This window comes from Rhincodon typus, chromosome 3 (assembly GCF_021869965.1).
Source record: "Rhincodon typus isolate 14 chromosome 3, sRhiTyp1.1, whole genome shotgun sequence".
In the NCBI taxonomy this organism is placed as follows: domain Eukaryota; kingdom Metazoa; phylum Chordata; class Chondrichthyes; order Orectolobiformes; family Rhincodontidae; genus Rhincodon; species Rhincodon typus.
The window spans coordinates 87544961-87564892 of record NC_063334.1 but is presented as its reverse complement, the minus strand read 5'-3'; the positions used below and the strand labels follow the sequence as shown (position 1 = coordinate 87564892).

General features: G+C 38.5%; 1 long non-coding RNA gene across 2 annotated transcripts in view; it reads right to left on the bottom strand.

The window, feature by feature from the left end:
- Nucleotides 1–344: 344 nt before the first annotated feature.
- Nucleotides 345–19932, bottom strand: part of LOC109918368 — a 56348-nt gene continuing 36760 nt past the window's right edge. Inside the window, exons 3-5 of one of the 2 annotated variants that reach the window (XR_007261273.1) lie at nt 13638–13821; nt 3141–3321; nt 654–1530 (exon numbers count right to left, since the gene is read on the bottom strand). This is a non-coding gene — a long non-coding RNA (uncharacterized LOC109918368). Of the gene's footprint in view, nt 1531–3140; nt 3322–13637; nt 13822–19932 lie in introns of both variants that reach the window. The other variant, XR_007261272.1, reaches the window with a different exon arrangement.

Here is a 19932-nt window from a genome sequence, read left to right as displayed (position 1 = left end):
TCATTTACGCATGGGAGCAAACCAATAGGGAATTATATACGTATCTATAATCTGTTGCATTGCTATTATTTTGCATTAGGTATTGAAGACATGTTTTCCTTGTTCCTCCTTGTGAAAAAGGCCAAGTGCTATAACAGGGTTTATTTCAGACTAAAATGCTAATGGTTAAGCGTGATCTGTACATGATGTCATTGACATATTGGTGCAATGTATTTATAAAGTCCAAACCACATTAAATGAAATTACACTTTTGGGACATATGAACTACAAGGACAATGTTTTAACAATGTCAGGATTAGTTGTGTTGCATGTGTTATAATATATATATATAGCACATAAGCCTTCTGGTAAAAAAGGAGAGTAATATTTATTGTCGCTGTACACAACTGAATTTTTCTGTCAGAGTATAAACAAACTAGTGCCCACTGTTGCCGTCATTCATGCAGAGCAAATGTTCACCGGTAGATGGAGATGGGGAATCCCTATACCAAATGCAAAAGCAAAGAAATTGCTATTTCTGATATTATTATACAAATGTTTAATGTCTTTCATAACATTCCTCATCTACCGTTTTAATTGAAGTATCAACCTATTAACTTCAAATGATCTAATATTTCCATACAACAGCAGAGAAACATAACCAGATACAGTAATTTCCAGTGCAAATATAACGATTTATCACAAGAAGTGAGTTAAGAAAATCAAGGAGAGCTCATATTCATTATTTTAAACATTACAAGGAGTACAGATAAATTAAAGCAATTTTTAAGATTATGCAATTTTATTAAGTATTGTACACGAACAATGAATGGAGGAAACAAACCATGCAGGAAAATGTACATTTTGTTTAAGCAGGAAAGGAAGGGGGATATGAGAAATAGAGCGCAGCATGATATGTTTTGAACTCCAGGAAAGGCCAGAAAGACCACAATGATCATTTTAGTTCCCCGGAGTTCCCAAGTTTCCATAATGAATGTTGTGGTTGTAATGTTTGCCAGGCACATCCAATAATTTTTGGGTTGTTCACTGGTTCAGCTTTTGGAAACAAAGATCTTTGACTCCACTGTATTTCTGTAATTACAGTGATGTTGAAATAACACCTTGGTATCAGGAATGGGCTCAGCCAGAAGCACTTTGAATACCCGCTTGGGAGGAAGGAAGGTGATGTGGCACTGGGTTTCATCAAAACTTGCTGCTGTACAAATAATTTTATCCTTCACTCACATCCCCCACCAACTTTGGAAGATGGCAAAAGTAAAAAAATTAGAAGACGTAGATCTGTGATTTTCCAGATCATACATAAAACAAATTCAATGATTCGCAAACACCATAATGGTCCCCATAAAATATCCCATCATCTTTTCCAAATGTTTTCAATCAATGCAGATGACACACCATCCTGACTTTTGCCCGTTTTCCTGGACATGAGCGAGACGATCTGATGTCCTTGATCCTACATGGTGAATGGCTTTCCCTTCTCCAAGGGGTGCAATTCAGTTGCTTTTGTCATTTGATATCTCTCACAGTTGGCTGCACCATAAAAGTAAAATCCTTTTACAACTCTAGTTTTATTTTGATACATCATTAGAGTAAATGCAGTTATTACATATATACAGTTCTGAAGAAGAATCATTGGACCTGAAATGTTAACTCTGCTTTCTCTCCACAGATGTTGCCAGGCCTTGTGTTTGTCCAGCAATTTCTATTTTTAATTCTGATTTCCAGAATGCGCAGTTGTTTGGCTTTTTTTGAAAAATATCATGCTACCTTATCGGCTTAGTCACCTTTTGTTCAACTACATAATATATTCCTAAATGTGACTGTCTCTGTTTCAATCACTAAGCCTGGTAGAAGATTCCACAACCTTACAATCATTCCCTTTTTAATTGGAAACAATTTACTTCTTTCTGTTCTTTTGTATTTCCTTAAAATTTAAAATACCAGTATCAAAGCAACCAGTAATTTGTTCTGTTCTAACAAAAATAGTTAATTTCTTTCACATCTTTGTGGTATTTTCTGTTTTTTTTTTCATTTCAGGAAACTTGCTCTCTGAACTTGTGATGACCAATACTGTTCAGAGTATTTTGGTATTTTGCTTAAGATTTAGGGTGAACCACCATTTTTTCTCAGCTTTTATATTCTGTACTTGGTATAAAACTTAGTATTCAATTTTCTTTTAAATGCTCATCAACTTGAGCTGTTGTTTTTAATGTCCCATGAACTCAATCTAAACATCACTCTGTTCTTCCCCATTATTTGGGTTTTCAAAAGTTATGTTTGATTTTTTTCCATCTCATTGTTTCCATCATTGAATTCTAACTGTCATTTATTCTACTGAAAGAATTAGCAGTAGTAGTATAGGAGAGGAACATAAAAACCCATCAAGTAATCGTAATTGATTAATGATGAAAACTAGAAAGTTATTGTGCTGAAACCTGTGTTTTCTTTGGCGAATTCTGAGTTGCGTCATGCTTTTTGGAGGACCTTTTGCATGAGGCCTAGCAAGTTTTCTCACTATATCTTACCAAACTCACCTCATTAATTATCTATTCCTCCTTTATGGCATCTCTCACATCTCCGGTCCCATCTTACCACATGCCGCTCTAAGCGCAACTCACCAGTCAGTGGATATCTCGGAATTCACCAGTGTGCCATCTTTAAAAACTCGTTGTGCATCCACACAAAAAACTGTCAATCTGGAGCTGCCCTACATGGCTCCTGACATTTGTCCCAGACATAGCATTGACAAAAAAGACTGGCTTCCCACTGTGTAGGGAGGAACCTGGAGATCTTGCTCCATCAGCTTAAGTGCCACAGTTTTTTTCTCTGATACCTTACATTGACTCTATATCTGCTAATGTATGCACCTCCCATCAAGCTTATGCCCTACTACTCTCACTATTGCATGCAACATCTTCCTTTACTTGCTGTCAACTAGCCTGACCCTTGACACCTCCATTCCTGCATGCCCTTGTATTGCCTACACACTTGCACGGGACACCTTCCCACCTGCACCGAAAGTAACCACTGCGCCACCCACTTTCATTTACCTTAATAACTCACCCTCTCTCTCATTCTAGACACTAATAGGGCATAAAGATTCAAGATGGATGGTGGCTACCCAACATCAAGCTTCTCACCTCTTACATGAAGAGCATCCTGATTCTGACCGTCCTGAGTGGCTGACGGATGATGTCCTAGCCATGTGCTGCTTATTGGAGGCTGCCATTCACTTGCTGTGCTGGGACCCCTGAGTGAAGGCTGTCCCCCTTGTGTTCACTGAGGCCTCTGATAACCATGACAAGCTTCCTACCTTGGTATCTGCAGTAAACAATGAAGCCAAAACAGCAGAAAAATGAGCCTCCTATCTCTGGCTGAGGGGGCAAAGTACAAAACATCAAGGCAAGGCATGCTGTGAGCATCTAGGTGGGCTGAGAGTGAATGTATGCTATAACAGTAAGAGAAGAGCCCAGAGATGCAGCCTGGTCCAATCTGTGAGCTGGGTGCACTCCCCTGAGTGCAGGCATGTTTGCAGAAGCCAGAGAATTTTGGATGCAAATATCTGTGGACATGCTTTGTATGTGGCTGGTGCCCGTGGATTTTGCGCTGAGATGTTGGCACCCAGCGTCCAACATGGAAGTGACTTGGGCAAGGGAGCTAATTTCATCATGTACCATCTCCATTTTGAGTTTTCTCCCTGTTAGCTTGTCTGGTGAGTTTGTTCAGATAGAAAGCTGAATAATAGTAAAGGTAAACTGAACCATGAACACAAAGTGTTCAACAATAAATAATCCCCTTAAGCTGGCAACTCACCACTCCCAGGGAGAAACTCACCCTGGTGCTTGTGAAAAGCATAAAAGATGGCATTACTTTTTCCTGACAATGAGATGGGCCTTGCCAGACTTCTAATCTGAGTCTACCATGCATTGTGCCACAACCCACGTCACTTAGATCCCTTCAAGAATCAGCCCATAGTTACAGAGGAAAGGAAAGAGAATTACTACAAAGGAAACCACACTACAAATTTTTTGCAGGCTTGACATTGCTGTTCATATCCGTTCCTCCAAAATTGACACAGTATAATAGCAGACACTCTCTTGACCTCCAAACATTTGTCACTAGTTACAACTTTTATTTCTACAGAGTTTGTCATGAGCAGTAATTAAGATTAGAAAGAAAACTGTGGACCCAGATACAAATGTGTGCATCGTGATGAAAGGGTACAGAGTACCTATTAAGCAACCTCATTTTCCCTTATTGATCTTACTCTTCTTCATCCAAACCAAATCAAACCTTATCTAAAGGATGGTATCTCTGACAGTGCAGCACTCTGAAGGCACTGCATTAAAGTGTCAGTCAAGCTTATGTGCTCAAATTTCTCGAATGAGACTGGTGCCTTCTGATTCAGAGGTGAAAGTACACCTGTTGAGCCATGAATGACACTTTAATGCTCCAAACCTTCACAAGGGAAAGTAATCATGGCTACAGAAACTCAATTAACCTTTCCAAGAGATCCACTTCACAACTGAGAGCTCAAAAACTAATCAAAGTAGGAGTAACACACAATGCTACTTTGACACTCCTGCCAGCTCCATAAGGTGTCACTGATGCAGGCCTGAAGACACTGGTAGCTCAACATTACTATGAAGGCGATCTCATTTCTAGAATCTGGGATGAAGTCTCTTACCTTTGGCTACCAAAGGTGGCCATTCCACTATATTATCACTACACATGTGCAACAGATTCGCAGGAATTTTGGGTTCTTTTGATTTATACTCATATAATAGTCTAGACTTAGACAGGAGCTAGTCCAGGTGTTTAGGATTATTTAAGGCACAAGATCAGACTAGTAGGTTGCTTGAAGTGATTTCGTCGAGAGAAATTAAGAGGCATTCTCAGAAACTTAGGAAACTTGATCAGAGTGTGGATATTTGGAATTTGGATATCTGGATATCTGACTGGACAGTTAAGCAATCTCTGGAACAGAATTCTAGACAATCTGGTGAAGAATCTATGGTTCTTTAAGAAGATATCGGATGGAAATTTGAACATCAATATTATCACAACATAAAGAAGGTAAGAGCAGCTTCTTGAGGAAAATAATTCACGTATGTGTGATTCCTTGGCTGGGAGAGGGAAGATGTTGCCATAATCATCCATAAATTAAAGAGTAGAAAAAGCATTTTGTCAATGGACTCCTGAATTGGTTATTAGCTAAGTCTTTTGGCTCTCTCAAGTGGATTAAAAGCATGGGTTGATGCGTAGGGACATAATCAGATGAAGGCTTGGGAGTGAAACTGCGGATTTGTTTTCTCATTCTAGATAAAGAAACAAACAGAACCTAACTGTATGGTCAAATGACTTTACAAAACACAGCAGGAAATTAGAAACATATTGATTAGGAATGCATTGACTCATGGCCAAATTACATCATTTAAAAACATGGACGGGGCACAGTGCACACATAAATATGAAACAAGAAACACTGAATAGTTAAAATAAAAACTCATAATGGTCAAGAGAAACCAATGACTTGTAAAATTTTTTAATTATATGTTCCAATAGCCAGAATGGTAAGATTCAATCAAGGTGCACAAATGTTTGGAGATGTCGAGATTCATAGTTTACTTTGTATGCGTGCACTATAATTGGAACTTTTATTTTTATTTATAGGAGTTATGAGCATATCCCATATTCATCACAAAATTGATATTGCTACGGTTAATTTATTAAGAAAAATATCTGCATTTTCAGCAAAATTCTATTTTCAGAAACCATTTTTGGAATGCTGATATTTTCCATATTCAATAGCAAAGTATACACACTTAACCTATAATAATTATACCAAAATCATTGAATAATCTATGATTATTAGATTACTGGGAGTGAGCACACTTCCTGGCATATGTGCCACATTGTATCCATTGGAGTCCATAGTCACAACAAAGTCCAAGGGAAGTTCCCAAGCTTGGTGGGTGCCCATGCCAGTAGATGAGCAATTAGGATGCCAGCCTGCTGCAGACAGAGTAAACAGCAGCATGCTGTGCCAGAAAAATTAGGTATTGCTCCCTTAGAAATGTGGTACTTTAAAAATATAATGTGACATACATAACTCTTTGAAGGGTCAGGTGGTAAACTCACAGGTGATATCCCAAATTCACTAATCAGTACGTGGTACAGCTGACCTCAACCAGTTACTGGACATGAGATAGTAGGAACTGCCGATGCTGGAGAATCTGAGATAACAAGGTGTAGAGCTGGATGAACACAGCAGGCCAAGCAGCATCAGAGGAGCAGGAAAGCTGACATTTTGGGTCTAGATTTCTGAAGAAGGGTCTAGACCCAAAACGTCAGCTTTCCTGCTCCTCTGATGCTGCTTGGCCTGTTGTGTTCATCCAGCTCTACATGTTGTTATCTCAATTACTGGACATGTTGTGCCACGCAGCTAGAAGGCTCCATATTGGAAGAGTAAAGGTAGGATATATCTGGATTACATCCCAGTTTCTGACATTTCCAATGAACACCTGCCAGGGTGATAGTGTAATTGCACTAGAAGAACTGTGGATGTTGAGCCTTGCATGAACAGCATCTAGCATCAAGTTCATGGAACATACTTGTAGTTTGCAGTAACACTGACAAAAATAGCACAGCATCCTGACAAAAAAGGTGGAAACATTGTCTGGTATAAATGAAGAAGTGACTTCAAGGATGGAATCTCATGGCTGAGATGAATGTTATAAACATACTTGGCCCTGAAGCTGTGTGGATTATAATCCTCTGAAAAATGCCTGGATTGCACTTGCTGGTGCCCTCCAGTGTTGGGCCCTCCAGAGTTTACAGAGTCTGAGAAAGGCACAGAATTGTCACAATTCAAGAACAAGTCAGTTCTCGTGCCTCCACGATCAAAGTTGCTTCTGTGCCCCTTGCTGCTAGAATTCTAGCCTCTAACATCGATTGCTGGTATGTGGCTTGCCAGACTTTAACTTTTACCACCTCTGTGCAAGACAGCTAGTCATAAAATGATGGGGACCACTTCCAATCTCTAGAGGCCACTATGCTTGATTTTACAGAGAAAAACAGCCTCTCCCATTGCGCTTGGTTTATTGATGGTTTGAATTCTGGCATAAAGAGATCATTCCTCCTCCACTGCTTACAATGCCTAGCAGAAATTCTTAGCTAAGGTAGGAAATCAGCATATTCAAATTCCAACTGTTTTCAGGTCTATCCTCTTGGACATCCATATGAAACAATCTAGTGGTATTGCCTGGAGAACTCAACCCCTGTGTTTTACTCTTCTTGTTCCCGTCAGCCACTCTCAAAACACTGTCTTGTAATCATTTTAAAGAATACGTTATGTCCTATTCAGCATTCACTTATCGTGTATACAATTTTTTTTTTTCAAATTTATTTTCCAAGCTTCTGGCAAAATATTTAATCAGAATCACAGAATTATCACAGTGCAGGAGAAGGCCGTTCAGCCCATTGTGTCTGCACTGGCTGAGCATTTTAGTTTCGAGCCAAACTCATGCTCTTTAACCCATAACTCTGCAAGTTCTCTTTGTTTAAATAATCACTTAATGCCCTCTTGAATGCCTCAGCTGAAGCTCCACAACACTTCCAGGCAGTACATTCTAAACCCAGACTATTTGCTGTCTGGTCCACTTGCTTTCTCACTTCACATTTGCTTCTTTTGCAAATCACTTTAAAACTGTGCCCTCCCTATTTTGTCTAGACTCGTGATTTTGAAAAATTCTATCTAACCTGCTGTCAGCCTTCTCCTCTCCAAGAAAAGCAGTCTGAACTTTTCAAATCTATACCCATAAATGAAGCTTCATGTCCCTGGAACCATTGTTGCAAAGGTCTTCTACATCTCCTCCACTGCATTCACACCTTTCCCAAAATGTGGCACCTAGACTGTACACATTAGCTGAGGTCTAATCAAAGCCATATACAAGTCCAACAAAACATCCTTATTCCTGTATTTTATGCTCTAATTAATTAAACATTTACTCTCATTATGTTCTACCACTTTATTATTCTTCAACTAAATTCTAATAGAATAAGAGTCATTTACAACAATGGAGGCAGCCATTTGGCTCATCACATTCTTCTGTTCCTGCAAACTCTTTAAATAGTGCCATTAAGTTTATAGTGTCTCTCCCTGTTTCTTCCGCTAAACTGTATTCAATTCCAACTTCCCCTAACTTTCCCATTCTGCTAGCCTAAGTCCTGTTGCAGGTGAAACAAACTAACCTCACCATTTGCCACTCTTTCAACATTATTCAATATTCCAAAATTCTTTCTTGTGCACATTAATTCTGACTATAGCACATAGAATCAAAGATTGACAGATTTCTCAACTCTCCTAGCTGAGAAATGATTTTTGTTACAATGATCAATCAGCCCTTTTTGTATGTCCTGTATATCCGCATTGGTCCCAATTTTGTCTCTACAATGATTTTGAACTGGAGTAATTCACACTTTCTAGATTGTGGTGTGGATTGTGGCAGAGCTGCATAAGTTCTAAGAGGAAAACTCTCATGCCATTTTCAGCTCAAGCAAATTATCGAGCTGCGTGTGGAGCAGGTGGAAGTGGAGCTGTCATCTCACGCCCCACAGATTTTTCTTCTGGCTTTTCTTCTGGATGATGAACAGGTGTTTCAGGATCCAAACTGATCTTTCATTCCTCCTGGATCTCATGTATGCTGACATACTTCTTTTACATCCTGGGGAAATTTGGAAACAGTGTGCATTCATCTCCAGTTACAGCAAGCAAAGCAGGTCAGATCTTAGCAGATCGACTAATTTTAATATTAATAGTCCCTAACTCTTCAAATAGGTTAAAATAAGAAACACTTGTGTTCAGTGCTATACCATTAGCCTTTAAACCATAAACTAAAAGCAGGAGGAGGTCATTTGCAAGCCTGCTCTGACATTCAACAGAATCATAGCTGATCCCCTATCTCAATGCCTATTCCTGCTGTACCCCTTGATATCATTAAAAATATGAAAATGTATCAATCTAATTCTTGAATACGTTCAGCCATTTGACCTCCGGAACATTCTGTGGTACAGAATTCCACGGCTTTGCAACTCTTTGAGTGAAGAAATGTTTCCTCATCTGAGGCATAATAGTGTACGCCATATTGTAAGATTGTATCATCTGGTTCTAGAAACCATGCTCCCTGCATTTGGTCTGTCTAGCCCTACTTATATTTTATACATTTCAATCAAAAATCCTTTCATCCTTCTCAACACTAAGGAACACAGCTAGTCAAGCCACTTTCTTCTCAATAGGGCAGTCCGGTCATCCCTGGTGAATTTTCACTGCACTCCCTCTATGGCAAGTATATTCATCTCAGGTTAGGAGACCAAAGCTGTATGCACTCCTCCTAATGCAGTCTCACCAAGGCCTCATATAACTACAGTAAGACATCCCTACTTTTGCACTCAAATCCTCTTGCAATGTAGGCCAATATACCAATTGTCTTTCTAATTGCTTATTGAACCTACCCGTCTACTTTTATTTTTTTTTATTCATTTGTGGGATGTGGGGGTCGCTGGCTGGCCAGCACTTCTTGTCCAATCCTAGTTGCCCTTGAAAAGGTGGTGGTGAGCTGCCTTCTTGAACCGTTGCAGTCACCAGCTGCAGGTTGACCCACAATGCCATTAGGGAAGGAATTCCAGGATTTTGACCCAGTGACAGTGAAGGAACGGCAATATATTTCCAAGTCAGGATGGTGGGTAGCTTGGAGGGGAACTTGAAGGTGGTTGTGTTCCCATATGTCTGTTGCCCTTGTCCTTCCAGGTGGAAGTGATTGTGGGTTTGGAAGGTGCTGTCTGAGGATCTTTTGTGAATTTCTGCAGTGCATCTTGTAGATTACACACTGCTACTGAGTTACTCTTGGTGGTGGACATTGAAATCCCCCACCCAGAGTACATTTTGTGCCCTTGCCATCCTCAGTGCTTCCTCCAAGTGTTGTTCAACATGGAGGAATACCGATTCATCAGCTGAGGGAGGACAGTATGTAGTAATCAGCAGGAGGTTTCCTTGCCCATGTTTAACATGAAGCCATGAGACTTCATGAGGTCCAGAGACAATGTCGAGGACTCCTAGAGCGACACTATCCTGACTGTATACCACTGTGCTACCACCTCTGCTGGGTCTGCCCTGCCAGTGGGACAGGACGTATCCAGGGATGGTGATGGTGGTGTCTGGGACATTGTCTGTAAAGTATGATTCTCTGAGTATGTCTATGCCAGGCTGTTGATAACTAGTCTGTGAGACAGCTCTCCCAATTTGGGCACTAACCCCCAGATGTTAGTGAGGAGGACTTTGCAAGGTCGACAGGGCTGTTTCTGCCATTGTCTTTTCTGGTGCCTAGTTCAATGCCAGATTTCATTGTGCAAGGACATCCTTTGTACATCCACACTTCCCCATATTTCACCATTTAAATAATACTCTTCCTTTCTTTTTTTTTATGTTGAAGTGTATAATTTCACATTTAGCCATGTTATAATGCATTTGCTGTGTGTTTGGCCACTCACTCAGCTTGTCTAGATCATCTTACAGCCTCCTTGCCATCCTCCTCATAACCACACTCAGTTATGTGCTGTCAGCAAAAATGGAAATGTTGCATTTGGTTCCCATTTCCATGCCTATGATATATATCATGAATAGCTGGGGCTTAAGTACTGATCCTTGTGGGATACTGGTAATCATTGCCTGCAACTTAGAAAATGACCCATTTATTTCCAGTCTGAGTTTTGTGTCAGTCAACCAATGCCACTATGTTCTTCACTATTCCATGTACTATAATTTTGTCCACTAACCTCTTTGAGGGACCTTATCAAAGGCCTTCTGAAAATCCAAATACATCATATTGACTGGTTCTCCCTTATTTATTCTACTACTTACATGCTCTAAAAACACTAGTAGATTTGTTCAACATGATTTGCCTTTCATAAACCCATGCTGGCTTTCTCCAATCTTATTAAAACTTTCCAAATGTTCTGTTATCACTTCTTTTACAATACATTCTAACATTTTCCCCAGTACTGTTGTTAGGCTAAATGGTCTGTAATTCTGATTTTCTCTCTCTTCAGAAGCTATCCAGTTCAAAGAAAATTCTGTAGACAAAAAAATGTGGGTTTTGCTGGTAATATCCAGATCCCTTGAAAGAATATAGGAAAAAAAATGCATTCCCATTCTCTAATAATTCTGTTTATTGCAAATGAGAGCCAAGGGGATGACAACCAGAGTGCAGCTGCAAGCCTGGAGTGCAACAGTTAGAAGACAACAAGAAGAACATCGAGAATAGATAAAAATGGAAACTTAGCTAGAGTTAGCTTTTATTTTTAGATCATTCCTGGGCTGTGTTAGACTCTCTGCATCCAACCAGCGGCTGTTTTTGGAAACACATAAATTTATTCAGGATTCCCAAGAAACTGATTTAGCAGACTTGGTGTGGAAACTTCAGAGTAAATCGTTACTGTCTCTATTAGAACTGCAGCATTTTTAAGAATTTCTAAACAATCACATTCAGAGAGGCCAAATTATTAAAAATGGCACAGTAGAAAAAGAAAATCCAGGCTTTGCTCATGCTGCATAAAATGTTGCTGAAATCATGGCTGAAAATTGTCAAGTTCGCATCATACAAAGATGAAAACATCAATTTTTGTGGGATTTTTTTGGGACTGCCGATAAAAGGAATGGGGTTGATCAATAATGGCCCACTACCCACAATCAGGCACATGAATTGATGCACAGTGCAAACTATTTTGAAATAAAGCCTTCTTACCCTCACCTAATGATCTTCGTTCATAATATCCCCGCAATAGATCATGATGCTAAGATGAATTTCTGCATGAATTATCCATGTGACTTGTTGAGACAGATTGCCAATTAATACAGAATTGAGGACAATGAGATCATATGAATAGTTCACAAAGAAATGAAAATATGCATAATGGTGTAATTCCATGAACTGAGGTTGACCAAATACATTTTTACAGATGATCTTTGTAACAGGTAGACTGACAAGAGTTTCCCCTCAGTAGATTAGGTTGGATTTGAAGTCAAGTTGTGGACACTGTGCCAACTCTATAAGTTACCCATTCCTTCAATTGATTTTGTTTTTAAACCTTTTAGTTCTGAAGGACAGGATTGTTTGTGTGTGGCAGGTATAACTCCCACACCTTACAAACCTAAATAATGAACAGTTCAATGTTATTTGAATGAGATGAAATTGAGACAACACCATCAATAAAGGTAAGAACTTCCAAAGTTGTTTGACTGTTATCTTAAAATATGAATTTGCTCTTTGTGTTTGCATTTTCTCTAGAATTTAGTACCAAAAAAAAGAATTCCATCAAATGCTAAATCATTGTGATATTTAGATAAACTACAGCTCCCGTATTCCAAAATACCATTTTTATGTGCAATTTGCATGTGGATACCTAATGGCTATTACATTGACAGGGACATGTGAAAAGTATCTAAATAATTACCAATTCTTCTCAGTATAACCTTTTAGCAGATATACCTTTGAGCTTGAAATTCTTGCACAGAATTGGCTGGGAAAGAACTAATGATTTATAAACAAGCATTAAAGACTGCCATTTCAGCTTCAAACTGTAAACTATTTAAAGAAAGCAAGGAGGTAGCTAGATAATGGCAGCATTATTGCTTTCTGACTTGGCTTCAAGCAATAACCAGCCTACAGGGAAAAACATAGAATGTATCCATCGTAAATACTAGGTTGGTTTGATCTTTAAACACAATTTTTCCTGCAGAGCTGTTCAATCCCAATAAAAAAAGTGCTGCTTTATTAATCCAACAGTGTGAATCGCTGAGCACATGGAAATGAAATTTGTGCTTTGATTGGTTTCTTTCAAAACAATGTTCTTAAGGATACAGAGATAAAAATTATAGCATCAGAGAGATCAAGTAAATCAAAATATAAATGGAAAAAAGGGATTTTAATAAACATAAAAGACTGGTTGGAGAGTAGTTTGATTGTCTACTCCTTCTGATTTACTCTGATATCCACAAAAGCAATTACAGCATGTTAAAACTAATATAATCTAACTTTTTCCAATGGAATCTAATCGAAGGATGCCAGAAAATTGAACAGCTTTACGATTTTTAATATGTTCTGAAGACTTTCATTTGCATTGGCATAAAATATTACCGGCAATATCCTTACTTAGAATAAAAGTTATTGCTTAAGTAAATTCATTATGCAATCAAAAAATATTTATTTTGTTTAGTGCATACAAAAATATTCAAGATATATACTTGGGATGCACATCTCAGAAACTGAGATAAGGCACTATTTTGAACAGTATCAATTCCCGTCACCAGTTCAGTGGCAAACTATTACATTTCTTGTGCCAGCAATGATAAATATCAATATACGCTTTAGGTAATTGAAAATATAAAGTTAAAACCAACACTTCAATGTACTTTGGGCATGGAAAGTTGTTTGCAATATCATTGCTAATTGTTAATGATGAATAAAAATTTAGTTGTTCTGCAAAGTCAAAGCAACATACAAAGAACCCAAATTGTAACAGGCTTCACACAGACTCACTCTAATGACTATTAAGAATTGTCATCTGTAGTTGTGCCTCACCTGTCTGTTTCGTTCATCCACAATCCGCGTGATTTGAATCTTTTTCCTCCCCATCTTTGCTGTTTCTCTTCTCTCCTCACCTTTAAGTCCTGTACTTTTGACCTTAACTCACTTCCGTTTTCTCAATATCAGACCTTCTTCTCGCTCCTCACTTCATTCAGTTCACAGATTCTTGCATCTGTCCCTGTTGATAAAAAAGAAATCAATTTATGTTAAACAGGACATCTTTGACTAGAAAGCAAGATAAAACATATGGGACCAAAATTCAATAGCTTTTACACAGGTCTTTCACTTGCAGGAGATTTTGTTTTGCAGATCAAAGGGGCAGAACTTCCAGAAAGAGGTGATGGTGGAACCAGTGGGCAGATGTTCTGGGGAAGTAACAATCTATACGAAACATTCCAGTTTCACTGGCTCACTCATTATCGGGTATATCTCTAAAGTGAAAGGAAGTGAGGTGGTTAGACAGGAACATAGATTAGGCCCTGAAGAAAATGAATAACTTTATTTTAAAGAAACAAATCACCAATGGATTCATAAAATCCATTTAAACTTTTAAATTTCTTCAAGTGGTTAGTCTCTAATAAAGAGAAAGTAATATCTGTTCAATAAACGCATTAATGACAGGATAATCTTTCAATAGTGTCAAACTGTGAATTTCAATCTCATGTTGAGATAATTAACTTTTGAAATTCAGCCATACATTCACAATGACAATGCTAACCCTTGGGGAATTGTTAACACAAAACTCTATTGAAACTGGATGACCAGACACTACTTTTGTTTCTAATCAGCAATGAGTTCAAATAATCCTGCTGAATTCAGATTTCCCACCTAAATATCAGAAACTTGTGAGCAAGAAATGCCAGTTTCAAGTTCCACTCAAGCGCATGGCCAATATATGACTAAACAGGTTGAGCATCACCTTGTAAGCCCTTCAAACATATGCCAATGTCAAGCAGTAAGAGTGGGAGAGATTTCTGGTTCGCCATTTGATGGAACAAAATTAGAGCCTCTACCAGCACTACCCAAACATGCAGACTACAACATTCATGTAAAACAGTATGCTTCTATAGTAATTCAGACTCCTTTGGAGTTTAGCTGAATGATTGCTGTTGGATCACATTTGTGCCAGAAGTATAGGGTTCGATCTCCATTCTTGCTGCGGAGGATTCACAATCTTCTCTTTGCCCTAGCCATGGTGGAGACCACAATGTTGTAGATCAGACTTGCCTTCAAGCAGAATTTAAGAAGAAGTGAATCATGCCCACCCTCTTTCATCTACCAGCAACAACTAGATATGTTGGAAAGTGAGGAAAATCTTCTGCATCTGTATTCCACATTTTTAAAGGTCCGCTAAGTGTTCCTGATTCTGCAAACATCCACCCCATGATGTTAACTTGGTGCAGGTATTGTAACCTGAGGGGAGGGGATGATTTAAGGGGAGAAGGACATCCACCCTGCCCCTACCTAATATCACCTGATTGTGGAGGCAGGAAATATTATGTCTGACCTCATTAATATATGCTTTTGCAGCCTGGCAATGTAAGACAGGTTTAAAAGGGGAAAACAGGGAGTTCAGTTATGGGGAGGAAGCAATCTCAGCCTGGAGAATGGCCGAAGGTCTCTTAATGTGGGTAGAACAAGCAGAAGATACCTTTAAAAAGATTTTCAAACACCACCTCAACTAAACCTCCTGTGGTCAAGCTGCTTGACGTCACTGAAATTCTGCTGGCAAGCCCCACACTGTGATACAGCTTTGCCTGTGATCAAAATGGTCTGCATGTCTCCATGACTGAATCAAGATATATGTTTGTTATTTCAATTAGACCCTCACTTATTTGGGGCCATCCTGTGCCTGAAACCAAATTGGCTAAAACGTGGGCTTGGGAATGTGACAGCATCTCCTTCCCATTGCCACCTCAGACCTTCCAGAGACAGCTCGACAGGCATGGCAGAATTGACCCTTCGCTGGTATAAACCAACAATCCAAAACAAATGAAGTCAACAGCAAAAATGTGTCTGGTGCCAACAATTACGTTACTTTCTAATGTATAAAATTACGTAATAGTACAGAGACTTATTTTTGAAGAGGAACATATGTAGCAAATTAAGAAGACTGTACTATGTTCCTGTAGTTCAGCACAACCCTTGACAAATTATACCAGCCTGGGCAACATCAGGTGGTTTTTTTCTTATCACTTTCTGGAAAACTGTTTAAATTGCTCAGATCACAGAGAACAGTAAATGAGACGGTCTATAGACTGGTTGTGTGGTCCAAAGAAAAATTGCTTAAGGGAGGTATATTGTAATGATTCACGATTGTAAAATTGAGTTGCACGTTGAGGTTCTTGCATATGAAAGAAGAATATTTACCATATTCTAAATTCAGTTACCAAGCTAGGTTTAATGATCACGGTGAAAGGCTGGAGATTTGGTAGCAACTCTGTCAGGGCCATTCCCAGGCACCGTCATGCAATTTGTTTTAAGACATCAAGTATCTACCTGATCAAAGTTAGTTTGCAGAACACTACAGGGGGAGTTTTCCACTTTTGCTTCCTGCTAGTCAGAGGCCAGCAGATCTTCATTACCAGCACAGCCATAGGTATGAGAAAAGGGGAGTCAGTTTGAAGTCCTGTAGGGACTGGATCTCATCACCAGCGAGATCTTCCATTGAGCACCAAATATTTGAGCAGGACTGATCCCAGCTGCCTGGCAACACCTGAAAGCTTATCAAATGGTGTGTTCTCTTCTTTCACATGCTCCCTCCATCACCCACCACCCACCACTTAAGGGCATTAAATCTGCTTCCAGGCACGATAAGCTTCTAGCCCCAGCCATAACCGGGGGGATTGGAGAAGACGATAGGCTCTCCATCTTGAGATTTTCACCCTATTTTAGGGCGCCCTCATCTCCCTGCATGCTTCCGTGGGGCATTGAATTCCATCCATTGTTTCAGAGATAACCAGCTATTGCAGCATATGCAAAGTAACAATTGTATCACAGTTAAACGAAATCACAATGTTCCTTAAGTAGGAAGGAAAACATTGTCTTTTTTTGACGTGACATTATAGATAATGACATGTTCCACTTAGACAAATAACGTAATTGCCACTGACATTCTGCAGCAATAAGAAATTTTAGCTTTGAAATTTTAATAAAATTGTATCAAGGCAAAATATCATTTGAATATGAATACTCTGAGGAACCAAAAGTTACATGATAACTGAGTCTTCCTGTTTTCACAAGAAAGTTATTTATTTAATTTTTTTAATATCGTATAGTATATTTTAGGAAATTTTTGCCTAAAAATGAGCAATGTCAGTCTTTGTCTCCAAAGAATAATGTCATTCAATTATATTTTCACTTCTCTTTTCAGTTTAGGTGGTGTTCTGCACTTTTTTTTATTCACCTCGTTGCTCTCTCTATAAAAAAACAATTTCTATGATGACAATTTTTTTTTGACTTTGGGACCAGATACTGGTATATGTCCCTCTTTAACCTGGTATGCTCTTCTGTTTATATCCACTCTGATCAGGCATTTTATATACATGCTATAAAGCAGAATTAAAGTGCAAAATTATTGTTAATAATTACAATTAATAAGCAGGATAGATAACAGCATCTGGCATTTGTTAAGTTTTGCCTTGCAATTAAATTTTAAAATATTTTGCATGGCAAGTTGTTGAAAGCACCTCACCATTATTTTGACAGCAAAATCTAGTCTATTGAAGGTACATTATTATTGAATGAGATGAATATGATGTCTGGCAGACGAGTCTGAACTTCCACAAATCTCATCCTAATTGTAGATGAAGATGACATTTGGCTCATCTGCTTCCCCTCCCAATTATTCCTTTTCAGTTTTTTTCATGAAACAATACCTTGATGAACTATTTTGGGACTTTTGTCAAGAAAATGAAAGTTGTTATTGTTGTTGACATGTTTCTGTCTTCTGAGCAATGATTAAAGCCACATTGGTTACTGAGCTGCATTATTTAGATTTAAAATATTTTATTTAAATGACATAAAAATATGCCCAAACAATGTGAGAATTTAATGAGTGCCTGACAATGACAGCCCTCCTCAAACCAAGATAGGAAAGAAGCGGGTTGCCATATCTCACACCTCTGCCTAATTAAATACCCCTTGCTATCAAACTCACCATACAGAGGGCATTTAATTATGCCAATTTTGTCAGCCAATGTCCATATTATGAAGGAGTGCAACATGAATACAAAGGAAAGGTAATGAGCTGAAAAAGAAGCTTAACACAAAGTTCTGTGAAAATTCAATACATACATCAGCTTCAGAACAGTACTCCAGTGCCTTGGAAAATAATGTATGTAGCACAGACTGCTGTATCCAAATGTTTGGGCTCACTTTATTTGCAACTTTCTCAGCCACTTGAGACAACACTCAGTAGAGTTACGATTGTACAATTTTTGAAAAAATATCATAAATCCACAATAACTCAGCACAATAGCAATTCAACAGTGATATATATGAGCTATAGTCTGCTTTTCAAAATGCTGAAAAATTGACCAGATTAAAAAAAAGGGCATCTTTCTGTTCGAGCGAGTACCAAAAGGTGTGGGAGCAGGAGGCTCTGACCGAGACAGATGGCACACATCAACCAGGAAAGCAATCTGCAAGTTCAAAACAGATAGTCGAGCACTGGAGGAGACTACAGAGATAGAGAGGGGAGAGGCCATGAAGATATTTGAAAAAAAATGGTAATTTTAAAATCAATGCATTGCTTAACTAGGAACCAAGGTAAATTAGTGAGCACATAGGTGGATAAATGGAACTTGGTGCGAGTAAGAATATGGGCAGTTTTGTGTGACATAAAATATACAGGATGTAGAATGTGGGAGGCTGGCCAGTGTATTTGAAAAGTTCAGATGTAACAACCATATGGATGAAGGTGTCCACAGCAGTGAGCTGAGGCAAGGGCAAAGTCAGATGTTATGAACAAGTTGAAAATAGTCAGTAATAGAGATGGTGCAGATATATGGTCTCAAGCTGATCTTGGTAACAAATAAAACTGGAAAGCAGTAGCATACTGGTAATATTGGCAGTAATAATCCAGAGACCTACATTAATACTCTGGGGGACAGTCTTCTAATGGAATTCAAATTCAACAAATAATAAATTTGGAACATAAGTTTGGCTCAGGAATGGTACCATGAAACTTCCATCAATTGTCACAAAAACACAACTGGACTGGTATTGTGCTTCAGTGAAGGACATCTGCTGTTCTTACTCAGTCTGGCCTATATGTGACGCTGGACCCATAGTAATGCAGTCAACTCTTAAATGTCCATTGAAATGGCCTACCAGGCCAAAAGCAATTAGGGATGAGCAACAAATATTGGTCTTTCTAGTTACACCTTCCTACCATCACAAAAATAGAGAAAAGACAGTACAATTGTGAACTGTCTGGCTCAACCTCAGTCAATTGGCAGGGAGCAGGATGGAGAATGGAGAATGCTTTTTCACTACAATTGGCAGACAAACAAACTGGTAATTTAGAGATATTAGAGGATTAAAGAATTGATGATGGTGAGTTAGAGATAATTGGGATAAAGGAGAAAATTAAATTGTGTTCTTTCGATGATGTCATTGTGGAAACGTAAGAATTAGAAAATTCATTAATAAGGCATTTAGCTGCAATGTAGTCACTGGATTTCACTGTTACTGAACAAGGTGGATATTTTGGTTAGCTGTAAGTTGACTTTCATAGGATCATAACATAATTAAAGATGATGGAAGCCATTTGATACATCCCAGTTCATCGAGATAGACTGACCCTGAAGTTAAAGTCACAGAACTGAAATATCCAATTGGTTCAAATGCTTCTCATATCCGTTGCTGTGGGAGCTCATCTTATTTGATTATTCTTTGCATGAAGAACTTCCCATTCTCCAATGTCACCTCTTGAATCTATGACCAGAACTGAAGACTCAAGGTGCCATTTGACCAGAGTACTGTGTAATTTTAGCATTACTTCCTCTGACTTGTATTCTTGCGTTTGGTTTAACATTCTATCAGTTATTGATTGTTGCTTTGTCTTGGTCAGACATTTTGAGCACAAATTCTATTAAGAATTGTGGGTTCTTTTCAATTTTTTAAAAACTATTCATGTGTTCAATTTTTTCCCCAATGCAGAGATTCTAATCTTTCCAAATTTCTTTATAAAATACTTGTTGAATATGGAACAACAATGATTAATTAAAATACTTCATAACAGAGAGAATCATAGAATCCCTACTGTGTGGAAACAGGCCCTTTA